The 14,785-nt window shown below is 42.7% G+C and overlaps 1 protein-coding gene across 3 annotated transcripts in view; it reads right to left on the minus strand.

Annotated features, from left to right (window-relative positions):
- Positions 1-14,785, minus strand: part of NELL1 (neural EGFL like 1) — a 678,881-nt gene that overhangs the window by 623,177 nt on the left and 40,919 nt on the right. The gene's annotated exons all lie outside the window — the stretch shown is intronic.

A 14,785-nucleotide genomic window follows, 5' to 3' on the forward strand; every position in this document is an offset into this window, starting at 1 on the left:
ACTGAGCTGAAACCAAAAAATTTTCTGTTGGGGCTGGTCAAAGACGCAAAAATTTTAAAATATGACAATTTATTTCTTTACATGATAACAGTGGCCAGATTAGTGATAGCCAAACTATGGAAGAAGAAAGAAGCTCCCATAACAGAGAATGGGGAAGAAAGTCTATAAGAAAAATGGTTATGGATAAATTGACCTGGAGGCTGAAAGACAAACCAGAAAAGTTTGAGGAGATATGAAAACCTTATTTAAAATAACAATTGTTGAAATAGATACTAGTGTGAAACAAAGCTCAATATTTCTGAGTTGCAGTGTAATTAAGATATTGTTTTAAATTGTAAATGAGTAGACAAAACAGGATTAGTCATAAGTGTTCTTCCCTCCCTTAGCAGTATCTTTAAAGGTCCTTTTACAAGACCGGAATTAATCCTAGATATTTGACTTTTTTTTCTATTGTAAAATTTGCAATTTTGGGGAGTTCATTGGTTTCATTGTGGGACAAATTTTTGGTCAACATCTTTGTCTTTGCCTCATTTATATTAAAGCCAGCTAGTTCACCAAATTTGTTAATCTTCTGAAGTAATTTAGAAGTATTGTTCATTGGGTTTTGAACAAAGAACACCATGTCATCAGCAAACGCTTTGCATTTATAATTTTTGCCTTTGTAATTTATTCCTTTTATTTGTGGGTCTTTTCTAATTTCATTCAACAGCACTTCTGTGATAAAAATGAATAAGAAAGGTGAAAGAGGGCACCCTTAGCGGGTTCCTTTAAATATCTCCGAAGATTGTGAAAGCGTATTGTTGATTAAAAATTTTGCATGTTATAGATAGCTTGGATTGCATTATTAAACTCTCCACATATCCCAAATTTTAATAATACCTCCTTGATTAACAGCGAATTGACTCAATCAAAAGCTTTGAAAACATCTAGGAAAATTAGGGCAGCTGGTATGTCTGGTTTATGGTCTAAGAATTCGATTACATTGAGTATCATTCTAACATTTTATTTGGTATCCCTATCTGGGATAAACCCTGCCTGATCGTTGTTAATAAGATGTTTGAGTATATTTTTGAGTCTATTTGCCAGAATTGTCATTAAGATTTTATAATCAATGTTGAATAGTGAAATCGGCCTGAATTCTTCAGGCCCTGGAGTTGATTTTTTTATTTTTGGGGATTAATGTAATGAAGGCCTTCTTCCATGTAGGTGGCAGGGCATTTCCTTCCAATATTCCATTTATCACTGTTAACAGATGGACATTTAGGTATGGTTTGAAATTTTTATAATAGGCAGCTGTAAGGCCATCCGTAGGGCCTGGTGCTTTATTATTTTTGACCTTCTTAATTGTTTAAGTTCTAAATTTGTGACTTTTTGGTTTAATTGTTCTACTGACTTTAAGGAAATTTTGGGTATATAGCATTTTGCCAGATATGTTTGAAATATTACTATTCCTTATTTCAGGTTTACTGTAAAGTTCTTGATAAAATTTTACAAATACTTGCATTATGTCATCCATTTTATGTATGGTTTTGTCTTTGTATTTAATCTTGGAAATAATATTTTTTTCTTTTTCTTCTCTTAATTTAGCTGTAAGCCATTATCCCAGTTTATTTATTGAAAAGAATTATCTTTGCTTAATAAAGGTAAGGTTTTTTGCAATCTCTTTAGCTCTAAGTCCATGTAGTTGGCTCCTTGTTAGTTTAATTTTGTTGGTTACAGTTTTCTTCCTAGGGTTGTTATGCAATGCAAGTTCTAATTTTTTCAGCTGTTTCTAATCAAGATTTTTCTAAATTCTTACATTTCTTATCTATTGTTTCTTGGGATATCACGGCACCTCTTAAACCCATCTTATGAGCATCCCATAGCAAGTTATTGTCACTTAAAAAAGGTGTATTAATCTCCCAGTATTGTTTAAGAGTTTGGGTTACTTCATTTTTAACATTTGGGTTTTTTAATTTTTGCATCTCCAAATAGTCTTTGCATCTCCAAATAGTCTTTGCATCTCCAAATAGGTTTGAGTTTGTTTAATTTTAGACTCCATGTAGTTGGGCTGTGGTCTGATAATTGTCTGGGAAGGATATCTATTGATTTTGTTAAATTGTAAATATTACCTGATGCCCAGACCATGTCGATGCGGGAGTGGTAGCAATGCCTATTGGAAAAATAAGTGTCATCCTGATTCCTTTCTTGTTTCTCTCTCCATACATCATGGAGTTTTAAAATTTCTGTCATGTTAAAGAAAGTTCTGGGGAGTTACCCATTTTTTTAAGTTTTTGTTTCTGCTGAGTTTTGTTTTTTGGACTGGAAATTTTCTTATCCAAATCTATATCAACAACACCATTAAAGTCACCTAACAATATCCAATGGTCATATTCCAGCTCTAATAATTTGTTTGGTAAATTCTTTAAAAATGCAGCCTTGTTATCATTAGGAGTATATATGCCAATTATCACTATTATTAAGCCTCTTGATTTTATTTCGATTGCTATATATCTTGCCTCCTTAACTTTTAAGATCAGTTTAGGTTCCAAATAGTTTTTAATATATATAGCAATACCTTTTTTTGTTATACTTGTATAGAATAATTCACCCAGTTTCTTACATTCCAAGTATCTTTCATCCCCTATTTTGATATGTGTCTCCTGAAGACACAAAATATCGTTTTCCTTGCCAAAATAATGAAAAACATTTTTTCCTTTTCTTTGGATTGTTCATTAATGTTACAGGATGTGATTTTTTGTAACATTTATTTATGCCTTTTTTTAACCGTAAATCAAAATCTACTAGTGCAAATATCAAATACACAGACAAATAAAGTGATGTTACTATACCTAATTTTCTTCTTGGTAGAGGTTTTCTTATTTTTGGTTATGAAATCTTGTGCTTTTTCTTAGGGAAGTTGGGGTTATTGAATGAATTTGCACTACTTTTCATATTTTTGTACGGTTTGCCTTTCGTTCCTGACTTCTCTTTCCTCTGTTTGCATTGGTTGGAGAGCTGATTTTTGGCACATTAATCACCGCTTGTGCCAGGGATCTCGGCACCTCCACCTCTTCTAGTTCTCCCCCACTCTACGGGTTTGAATTTTGGATCTGAGCACCTTGGATTACCAAGATAGTTAGAGGATTCTTCAGCACTATAAACTGACTGTGTCTTTTTGGAACAATGGCCGAACCAGAAGTTCCAGACCAGCTTTTGAAAGCTGGCTTGCATGGAAGTCGGGGGGCAGTGGGCACCCCAGGCGGGTCCCATGGCCACCCACCACTGGGCCTGTCCCCCCCACCTCCCTGCAGGTCAGCTCCTGGGGGCAGGGCTTGGTGGTGTGCAGCTGGAGCACACACCATTTGGTCACATGGGGTTGCCAGCCCCTTGCCCCTGGGGAAAATGTCTGCTTTGTACAGTGGAATTTATGGCATCATATCCCAACTAACGTCTCTTCCCTCCCCACACCCTTTCTAGGCTCCAACCCCAAATCCCCAGGAATTTTGCAACTGCAAACTGGCAACCCTAGACTACAGGAAGAGCTGGCTGTCCTTGATATTCTTTGCAGCATCTGAGCTAGTAGATCCTGTCAGAACTATGGATTCTAGAATGTTGTAAGCAGCAAAATTTACAAAAAGGTAACAGAAAATCAGTTAGGACCTGCATCAATACAAATGTTCACCAATCATGTATAAAAAAAAATTTAGTTCCTGGGGATTGGTAGCAGCATATATAAACAAGTTTTGCTTGCTTTTACAATGGTTACTTTAAACTTAGAAAATCACCTTATACTTGGAATAGCAGTACCAAAGACATCCAACTAAAATCACAGACTGATTTATTTACTACCTGTTTTGTACTTCAGCAATACATGAAGATCCTACTACGTTACTGATTTTTCTACTCACTGATGTTTTGTGTGTAAATATATTTAATTCTATAATTCTGTGTTTTCTTTGAACACTATTCAAAGCCAGCATAGGAAACCAGAGGTCAAGTCTGTGATGAAGTTTGAAGAGTGACCCTGAAGAAGTCACACTGTCGCTGTTTCATCTGCCACAGGATTATTGTGAGGAATGAAGAATGAGGAGGGGGGAGTGGGATCATAAAGTGTCAAATAATAAATAATCATGATAATATTCAGACATCCTGAAATCCTTCTTATGTGTGCTTGTGCAAATGGAAACGTAGTAACACAGAGTTGGGTGTATTTCTCTCTCTCTCACACACACACACACACTTTTCAAAATACAAATTTATGCTACAATTAAAAAAAATATTGCCAGAATCTGTTTTTGAAAAATCAAAGAATGTTTAAAAGTAATAAAATTGCATGAAGCCTTACTTTTAGGACATTGTGTTTCTTAATTCACTGAAGTATACCACAAATGCATGAATAAAATATGACAAGTCTGAATGCTTCCACTGCTGTAGGTCCATCTATAACAGTAAACATGATCTGTGTACTAACTGCTTCTTTGCTTCATTAAGGCCTTTGTTTCCAAACACATGCTTTCTTCTAAATTGGACCACCTCATGTGTCCTCCCCTCTTTTTTGCATATCTTCCCTTTGGCAAAAACACAACAAATAATGTTTACCATTTCTCCCCTTGAACCAGTATATTACAAAACAATGCCTGTGGCAAGCAAAGTAGAAAGCAGACAATCCAGTTGAATTGCCCATATTTGCTGACTGTACAAACATTTCAAATATCATTGTTGATATTTAAGACCGGAGAAAACACATACACACATTAAACATAGATCTTACTGCTGCCTTTATAATATTCATTAAAAATAGAACTCTGATTAATTAATGTTCCACATGTATCTACAATCCACTAAAACCAATGCTTGGTTGAAATTTTCATTCACAGAATACAAGTAGAATATAATTAAAAATTCAGCCTCTCAATAACCAATTCCTAAGGATGTTTAAAAACAACAACATAGCCAATAGACAGATTATCAATAAGAGGTTCAGAGAGTGCCCTGACATGCATAGTCCCAGGCTAGCCTGATCTCATCAGATCTCAGAAGCTAAACATAGTTGGCACTGGTTAATATTTAAATAATGACCTCCAAGAAGTGCCAGGGTCGTGATGCAGGCAATGGCAAACCACCTCTGAATGTCTCTTGCCTTGAAAACCCTACAGCAGTGATGGCGAACCTTTTCAAGAACAAGTGCCCAAACTGCAACTCCAAACCCACTTATTTATCACAAGTGCCAAAATGGCAATTTAACCTGAACACTGAAGTTTTAGTTTAGAAAAAAAATTGTTAGCTCCGAGGTTCATGTTACTTAGGAGTAAGCCTGGTGGTAGTCAGTGGCTTTGCTTTGAAGCAACCGTGCAACTCTTCCAACGGGTGAATCACGACCGTAGGAGGGTTAACTCAGAAGCAAGCCCCATTGCCAGCAACCAAGCTTACTCCCAGATAAAGGATCATGCTTTAGTTCTTCCCATGAAAATCAGTGGGTTTTAACAGTGCTTAACAGGGTTATCTACACTGCTTCCGCCAAAACTTGGCCTTAGGTTTAATGCTAATAATCTCCCTGAAATAATTACACTATTATAACACTGGGGGCCTGGCGGGGGAAGGGGGAGGGGTCCTTCACATGTAATCACAGCACTTGACTTCCCACAAAAATGCAACAGGATCACAAAAATAAAAGCAGTTCTAGCAAAGAACTTGATGTGCTTTTTAAAAAATCCTAAATGCATCTCGGTTCCTCCTCCCTAGGCTTGATCTGCCCGGGCAATCTGCAAAAAACTTGGGTCTAAGCGTTTCCCCAGTGTTTGGAAAGGCACATGTTTTGTTTGTTCAACCCCTCAAGCAGCAGCAGCCAACCTGCTCCAGCCCCCCGCATGTCCGGATGCCTACTTCAGTGTCCGGACTCCCCCCTGGGTATCCAGACCCTCTGTATCCAGACACCCCTTGAATTTCCAGACACTCCCTGCCTGTCCGGCAGCCCCCCTACGTTTCTGGACGCCCCCCCCCCCGTGTGTCCAGACTCCCCCTGCGTGTCTGGATGCTTCCCTGCGTGTCTGGATGGACCCCCTGCATGTCCGGATGGCCCCTGTGCGTGTTTGGACAGCCCCTCAGTGTCCAGACTCCCCCTTGGGTGTCTGGACACCTCCCTGAGTTCGGACACCCCCCTTGCATGTCCAGATGGCCCCCTGCATGTGCGGCGCCCCAATGCGTATCTAGGTGTCCCTGCGTGTCCGGACCCCCACACGCATGTCCGGACGGCCCCCCTGCATGTCCAGACACCCCCTTGAGTGTCCGGTCATTTCCCTGCCTGTCCGGATGGCCCCTGTGCATGTTCAGATGGCCCCTGTGTGTCTGGACGCCTCCCTCAGTGTCCACACTCCCCCCGGGGACATGCAGAGGGGCCGTCCAGACACACAGGGAAGCGACCGGACACGCAGGGAGGCATCCGGACACGCAGGGGGCTGCCCGGACATGCAGGAGGATGTCCAGACAGGCAGGGGGCTGTCCAGACACGCAGGGGGATCGTCTGGACATGCAGGGGGGCCGTCTGGAAATGCAGTGGGGCGTCCAGACATGCATGGGGGAGTCCGGACATGCAGGGGGTGTCCGGACACTTAGGGAGGCATCCGGACATGCAGGAGGGATGCCTGGATACGCAGCAAGGCTGTCCGGACACGCAGAGGGGTGTCCGGACACTCAAGGAGGCATCTGGACACCCAGGAGGGAGTCCGGACACTGAGGGAGGTGTCTGGACATGCAGGGGGCCATCCAAACATGCACAGGTGCTGTCTGGATATGCAGGGGGGCCTCTGGACATGCAGGGGAGTGTCCGGACACCCCTTGCATGTTCGGATGCCCCCTGCGTATCCAGATGACCCCCCTTCATGTCCAGATGGCCCCGGCCCCCTTGAGTGTCCAGACGGCCCAGGAACCCCTGCGTGTCTGGACGGTCTCCTTGTGTATCTAGACAGCCCGCCGCCATGTCTGTATGCACCTTGCATGTCCAGACACCCCCCTGCATGTCTGAACTCCACCTGCAGCTCTGCCCTGCGCTGCTCCAGTGCCTCCACCCCACTCCCTCGACCAGGGGCCAGCCTGCTGTAGCCTCCAGACACTCTGCACCTCTCTAGCATATCTGCCTCCTCTGCCTCTGCCCCCCCCCGGCAGCAGCCACCCAGAACACAGGCACCATGCCCACCAACAAAGTCCTCCCTGCTCACTGCGGTGCACGCACGGCATGCCCAGTGGCCCAGGCCAGTGTAGATGTGTGTGTGTGGGGGGATTTTTTGCCCCCCCACAATGAACTCTGTGCGTGTGTGCCCACAGAGAGGGCTCTGAATGCCACCTGTAGCACCCATGCCATAGGTTCACCACCAGTGCCCTACAGGGTCACTTTAAGTCAACTGAGACTTTACTGCACCAAAAAAGGGTTTTAGAGAGTGATAATTAAGCCACACAAACCAGACCCTGCTACCGTACAATCCCACTGCTGCTATTGTAGAGTCCAAGTCAAATACATGTGAGAGATTTTATCTGCAGATTTTAGCTGAAAAGTGTACATAAAAATCACTGAGGTGGGTTGCAGAGCAGTCCACCTCCTTCCAGTTGAGCTGAACCCCTAGAGGCCAGGAGTTCTGCAGGTCTACACTGTTCAGATTAAACAGTGGTAGAGAATTATTGTTTCTTTGCCACCATCACCACCACAGCGTAGGTTCTAAAATGAGCTCTGGCCCATATCATGACAGATTTGTCCTAAGGCTTTCTCTACTGTCACTTTAGTCATCTCCCTCAACTTTTATCAACTGCAGCCCATCAATAAACCAAAGGGCTGCCATGGCTCGTAAACCTGAGAAGTAATATCTAGGAGCAGTTGAGTCAGTTGCTTGGGTAATTTGCTCATGAATTGTTTTGCAAAAGATTATGAGAGCAATCATGGTTTCCTACCATGTCAATTATTTAGATTTTTAGCCCTCACTCCCTACATCACTTTTTAAAAGTACCCAACCTATTGTTCTGCTCCAATCCCAGCTGCTTAATTGGTGGCTGTCACATCAACAGTTACAAAAATCATGTTTTAATTTACATTTAAATCAACTGGTTTGTTAAATGCAACTATATAGTCTGTAATTATATACACACAAAAGAAGCTGAAATATCCATATATGCAGCCATTGAACACCATGCTGCACACACTCAAAAAAAAGGTAACAAAATATATTGCTACAATTAGTACTAGTTTCATCTTTTTCCACTTTCAAATCTTAAAGTAAGCATTGTTACTAAGATTTTCACAGCCTTGTTACATTATTTCACTGGTATATAAAGCCAGCATGGTGTAGTGGTTAAGAGCAGGTGGATTCTAATCTAGCAAACCAGGTTTGATTCCCCACTCCACCACCTGAGTGGCAGAGTGGTGAACCAGATGTGTTTCTGCACTCCTACATTCCTGCCGGGTGACCTTGGGCTAGTCAGAGTTCTTTGGAACTCTCTTAGCCCCACCTACCTCACAAGTTCTGGGTTGGGAAATACCTGGATCTTTTAAGAGTGGACCCTGAGGAGGGCAATCAGGGAAAGGAGGAACTTCAATCGGACATAATGCCATAGAGTCCAACTTCCAAAGCAACCATTTTATCCAGGTGAAGTGATCTCTGCTGCATGGAGATCAGTTACCAAGAGTTGGCAACCCTAATTCTATCCTTTCTACAAAGAAAACAGGATGGTCTTCATGAAGTTGTCTTTAGAACAGCCCTGTGAAGTCCCAAGGCTGGCTTGCCCAAGACTACCCAGCAAGCATCTAGTTCTTCCAATTCAAGTTCCTCCAACAACATTACAGCGGACCAGCTATAATAGCCTACTCTACAGACAACAGGGCATAACATAATATGTAGTAACGTAGCAGAAGTTACAAAAAAAGAAAGAGCTATTTTCATCAGCACTACAGATATTGCTTCAGATGGCAAATTAATCTGAATTTTTAGCAGATAAGAAACAGGTTGACACCTCACAAGAAACATTTAATTTTTATTCTCTCTGAGATGCTCAAGACAGTACATTATTTTCACCACAGGAAATTGCCAAGCTTTAGTTGCTACGTTATGCCTTGATTATATATGTCTGTAACTTGTAATACTGCATAATAGCGTCTAACTATTTTTGTGCCTATTATTTAAAGGAGATGCCATCACTTGGGCCATATTTGAAAGCTAGCTTGCTTTAGAAGTGACTAGCAAAATGAGAAAGAGAAAGTACAGAGAAAGAAAGTGCTTGTGTGAAGGTGGGGGGATAAATCATGTAAGAAACACAAAAATTTCATCCTATTTGCAATTTTTAAACCTCAAAGACTTATTATATATCAATAATGGATTTTCTTTCACCATGCTGACACATATGCAAAGAAACATTTCCTCTATAAATATGCATTCAGCTTTTTCACAACAACATGAGTACTGGAACATTCTTGAGGCCAATAAATTCTTAGTCCCCAAATGTTTTAGGGTAAGAACTAATGCAATAAAAAACTGATTCTATAACTGTGAAAATGCCGGGGGGGGGGGGGGGGGGGGGTTGGAAGAGATGAGCACAACAGTACCCAAATGGATTCCAATGATTGTGAATTGACTGCCAAGGAAAACAGGAGTTGAGTATATGAAAACAAAAACAAAAAAAGGTCAAAGTCTGATGAAGAGGAATGGAAATTCTTAGGAGAGCACAGAAGGATGGTCTTAGGGTACCCTGGTGCCATTACTGGTGGTGCAAGGGAGCCACAGGCTGGGAAGAATTCTTCCTCATCCTTTCAACTTCTAGGCCAGAACAATTGAAACCAAATGACTGATTGACTGAGATGGATTAAGATTTGCCCAAAATCTTAACTGGGTAACTGTGCCTTTTTCTCAGACAAAAGCCTGATATAAACATACTATCTCTTCAACACCAATCTAACATTATAGTTTATGACACTGTACTGGCACACAAGATCAGGACATACATTTTTCCTACAAATGCCTTAAATAAACTTCAATTCATAACATGCTCTGAAAACAGTCTAGTAATTCAAGAAAAAGTGACAACAGGAACACAAACCCCAAGCCGTCCAAATTCAGTTGGAACATGCAGGAAAGAAATAGCATTTCCCAGCCACTGCACTGAATTTATTTGAGATTCAGACCCATGTATTCTATTTAAACACAAACAAACAAACACTAAATAAAAGAGTTTGTATTCCATCTTGGTGATTTTAGCAATTCAAACTTCATTCCCTTGATTTATGGCATCATTAGAACCACTCAATAGCATCACAGCCCTATAATTCACATTGCCTCTGTGTGTGTGTTTCTGTCTGTCTCTGTATATATATATATGACACATACACAGTGTTTGTGGGTCAGTGAAAGAAAGATACATCACATAAACGATGGTGGTAACTACAAAATATATTGCAGGAATGTGTGTTAATTTCATTAACCATGAACACTGGCCTGTCTACCCAGTACAATGCCCACAAATTTACCTTTTCTGCTACACCTTGTTACTTTGAACATTAAGCAATTGCTGCTCAACACACACATTTGCTTTCTTCTTGGTAAAATACATGCTAGTTTGACACATTGTATTACAAAAATCTATCAGATTGAGGGCTGTCTCAAGTCATTTGGTTGCCTCAAGCAACAAGGGCACAGCACAGTAGGAGGAGGAGGAGAAAGAGAAAAGGGAAAAGAGAGAGAGGGGGAGGAGGAGGAGGAGGAGGAGGAGGAGAAGGAAAAGAATAAGAATTTGTATTTATACCCCACCTTCTTCCCCTGTAAGGAGACTCAAGGTGGCTTACAAGCTCCTTTCCCTTCCTTTCGTCACAACAGACACCTTGTGAGATAGGTGGGGCTGAGAGAGTTCCAAAGAGCTGTGACTACCCCAAGGTCACCCAGCAAGAATGTGGGAGTGCGGAAATACATCTAGTTCATCAGATAAGCTCTGCCACTCAGGTGGAGGAGTGGGAAATCAAACCGGTTCTCCAGATTAGAATCCACCTGCTCTTAACCACTATATCTTGCTGGCATGCCTTCCCATGAGCCGCTGCTGTTGCTAACCTAGGGTTGCCAACCTCCAGTGGCACCTAGAGAGTTCCTGTTATTAGTTGATTTTCAGGCAACTAAGATCAGTTCATCTGAAGGAAATAGCTGCTATGGAGGGTTGCCACTATGGCATTATGCCAGGCTGAGGTCCCTTCCTTTCTCAAATCCTGGCCTCTCCAGAACTACCACCAAAATCTCCAGTTATTTTCCAACCCAATCCTGGTAACCATATGCTGGTCCATGTGGGGCACCTTTTCATCAGATCCAGGAGACTCTTTGCAGCCCATTGAAGTCTAGCAGTAAGCAGTGTAAGTGGAACAGGACAATACCTGACTCCTCTCCTTCTAACCCACAATCTCCCATTTCTGTCCAGTTTTTCCTCCCCTTCTTTTTCTCCATAACACCAGAGAAGGGGTCCAGGGTTTGGATGCTGTGGGAGAGTATATCTAGCACAGTGGTGGCGAATCTACGGCATGGGGGCCAGAGGTGGCACTCAGAGCCCTCTCTGTGGGCACACGCAAACAGAGTCACACACCCCCACACACACATCAACGCTGGCCTGGGCTGCTGGGCTTGATTATTAGCATTAAACCTAAGACTAAGTTTTGGGGAAGCAGTGTAGGTAACCCTGTTAAGCGCTGTTAAACCCCACTGATTTTCATGCAAAGAACCAAAGCGTGATCCTTTACCTGGGAGTAAGCTCGGTTGTTGGCAATGGGGCTTGCTTCTGAGTAAACACTCCTAGGGTCATGATTCACCCGTTCAAAGTGTTGCACGGTTGCTTCAAAGCAAAGCCACCGACTACCACCCAGCTTACTCCTGAGTAACGTGTGCCTCGGAGCCAACCGTTTTTCCTAAACTAAAACCTCAGTATTCAGGTTAAATTGCCATGTTGGCACTTTGCGATAAATAAGTGGGTTTTGGGTTGCAGTTTTGGGTACTCGGTCTCGAAAAGGTTCGCCATCACTGATCTAGCATAATGAGCTGGTTTCCACTCAGGACTGTTTAAATTGCTTGTGGAATGCATTGTGGACCTTGGGGCAAGAGAGAGAGCAGGGGATAATATCAACATACCAGACACAACCAATTGGAGGAAAGTAGGCCACAACTTTAATGATCACATCTGCAGGAGCACTGGTGCAGCATGGGGATGAACCCAACACCAGTCAATTCACTTGTCACCAAATATACCCCACCCCCCATGCAGCATGCCAGCTGTGGAAGAAACATGCCACATGGTTGCGAGCCACTGCAGGGTTCCTTTGTCACCAGGAGGTGAAAGCCTGCAGACAGTTATATGTCAGCAATGCTGCTTAACGGTTCTACCTACCAACCCCCTGTAAGGGAGTCTCCAAAATGGGGGTGGAAAGTTCATGGAAACAGCCTCTCCCCACAAAGGGATCCCTCCAAATGCAATCCCAGCTGTGACAGAAAACAGAATAGAAGCAAATAAACTGGAAAATGCAACCCCTAATCCCCAAGATGCAAGGGTAAACGGGTGGGACAGCCAGAGCCAAGTGAGAGGAAGGGCCTGGCTGCATAAGGGCAAGAAAGTAGCAGTATAGTGCAGGCTTGTCCAGATTCCATGCCCCTTCCCAGACCCAAGCGCCCCGAGCCTGTATAGGGAGGAACGGTATAAAATCTAATTAAATAAATAAAATATAAATAGCCAGGTTGTGGGGCTGAACTTCCTCTGGGATGCAGGCTGGTGGTCTAGAGCCAGCTGGATCAACCTCCTTACAACCACTCCCAGTCCCAAGCGGCAAACCTGGCCCCAGTCAAGTCAGGGACTGTTGCTTTCTTTCTTCTTTTTTTTCTTTCTTTTGGATATTAAATTACAGCCAATGTAAAGTGATCCTGTAGAGTTTTCAAGGCAAGAGATGTTCAGAAGTGGTTTGTCACTGCCTGCCTCTACGTAGTGATGTTAAAATCCTTGGTGGTCTTCCAACCAAAAACTCAGCAGGGTAGACCCTTCTTAGCTTCTGAGACCTGACAAGATTAAGTTAACCTGGGCTATCCAGGTCACTCATAGTACTGTTTGTATCTACTCTCTTTCCCTGCTTGATCTCTCTGTCTGCATATATTATAAGTTCTATTTAAATTCAACTTTGTCATCTTTGTTTTTCTGTCCCCTTCACAGATCCACCTAAAATATTAACCCCCAAGCTTATGTGTATATAAATTTTAAAAACTTGCATTGAGTTCAAAAGGTACCCCTGTAAAGATCACCCTTTGCCCCTTGGTAACATGGCCAACTCTGATTAAGCTGACAGCGGCAGCTGTATCAGGTGGCAGATATGAGAAGGAAAAGAACCTCTCTCCCAAACATTTAAGGCTGCCAGGTTCCCATTTTGGGAATATCTCCAGTCCTTCGCCAGTACCTGCTACTGCTGTTCACCTGGGCGGTGGGAGAATAGTAAGGGAAATTGACAGTGTCCTACTGCAATGACACTGCTTCATATTATCACATTAGAACATCAACTGCTACCCCATTTCTACCCTTCTTACTCATAAATTTATTTTGTCTTATTTTATTCAATTTCTATTCTGCCCTTTCGTGGTATAACTGAGGATGTTTTGTGCATGCCATTCTTCACTATGTGAACCTATAAGCAGGAAGCCAAATCAATGCCCTATTTGTGATTTCCAAGCAAAAGGGAACATCCCAGTAGATACAGACTATCACTCTGCAAACTTTCTAAAGTGCTCCAATTGATGAATTCAGCCTGAGATTTCTACCTGATAGAAATATCTCTAAAGCAGTAGCCCACACAGCTGGTAGTGAAAGGGATGCAGGAACAATCTTATCAAGTCTTCCAAAATGCAAGTGGGCCATTGATTGGATCACCAAGCTACACTGCATCAAGAATTCTGAAAGCCAATTAGAACCGTGACTCTCCAGAGAGTCAGATGACCTTAAAAACACTTTCCCCGTGGAGACCATACAGATAAATTACTTTGTTCATAGTGCACAAACCTAGTAGACTGTTGGGCTCATGCACCCCCTTCTTTCCTCTTTCTCCCTTGCTCCCTATTGTGATGCTGCTAGAAGTCATCAACTAACTTCAGTGTATCAAAATGCAGGCACCTTAAATTAAGTATTAATTCTTTTTCCATAGCCAGAACTTCTAACCAGGAGGAAACATCTAAAACTTACATACCATTCCATGATGAAGAAGTCTTACATTCTAGAAATTGCTTTGGTGAAGGCTCTTACAGCCCATTTCACAGGGCTGAAGCAGCCAGGAATGGTGCCATTGCCACACAACTGCATCAATTCCAGAGGTCTTCCAGGCAATGTGGGGAGGCAGCAAAAAAAACCAACAACTCCCAGCCACCTGGAGTGGGTGGCATAAGTTCAAAGCCCTGGCTGCAGCATTCCCAGCTCAAAAGGCCACGTGGAAGCTGACTAAAGTTGGCTCTGCCTCCAGGAGTGCCCTTGCCCACCCCACCCCACCCCCGCCCCCGGTATCCACTCAGATGTCAGCATTCCTCTGTGGCAGCACTCACTTCCAAGTTTCACTGCTGCAGAGCTGTGGGGCACTTGGATGCCAACATCTTTGTCCTCCCCACCAGTGGGGATGCCCCTTATAGCAGCTGAGGGGGCAAACACAGCAGCACAGTTCAGTGCTGCTTCCATAGCTCATTTGCCTCCCAATATCTGGATTGGGCTGTTAAACTGTAATCTCATAGCCTTTCAAAAGAAATTTTATCATCTTGGATTTCGAACTTGGAATTCTAAT

This window comes from Sphaerodactylus townsendi, linkage group LG02, assembly GCF_021028975.2.
Source record: "Sphaerodactylus townsendi isolate TG3544 linkage group LG02, MPM_Stown_v2.3, whole genome shotgun sequence".
In the NCBI taxonomy this organism is placed as follows: domain Eukaryota; kingdom Metazoa; phylum Chordata; class Lepidosauria; order Squamata; family Sphaerodactylidae; genus Sphaerodactylus; species Sphaerodactylus townsendi.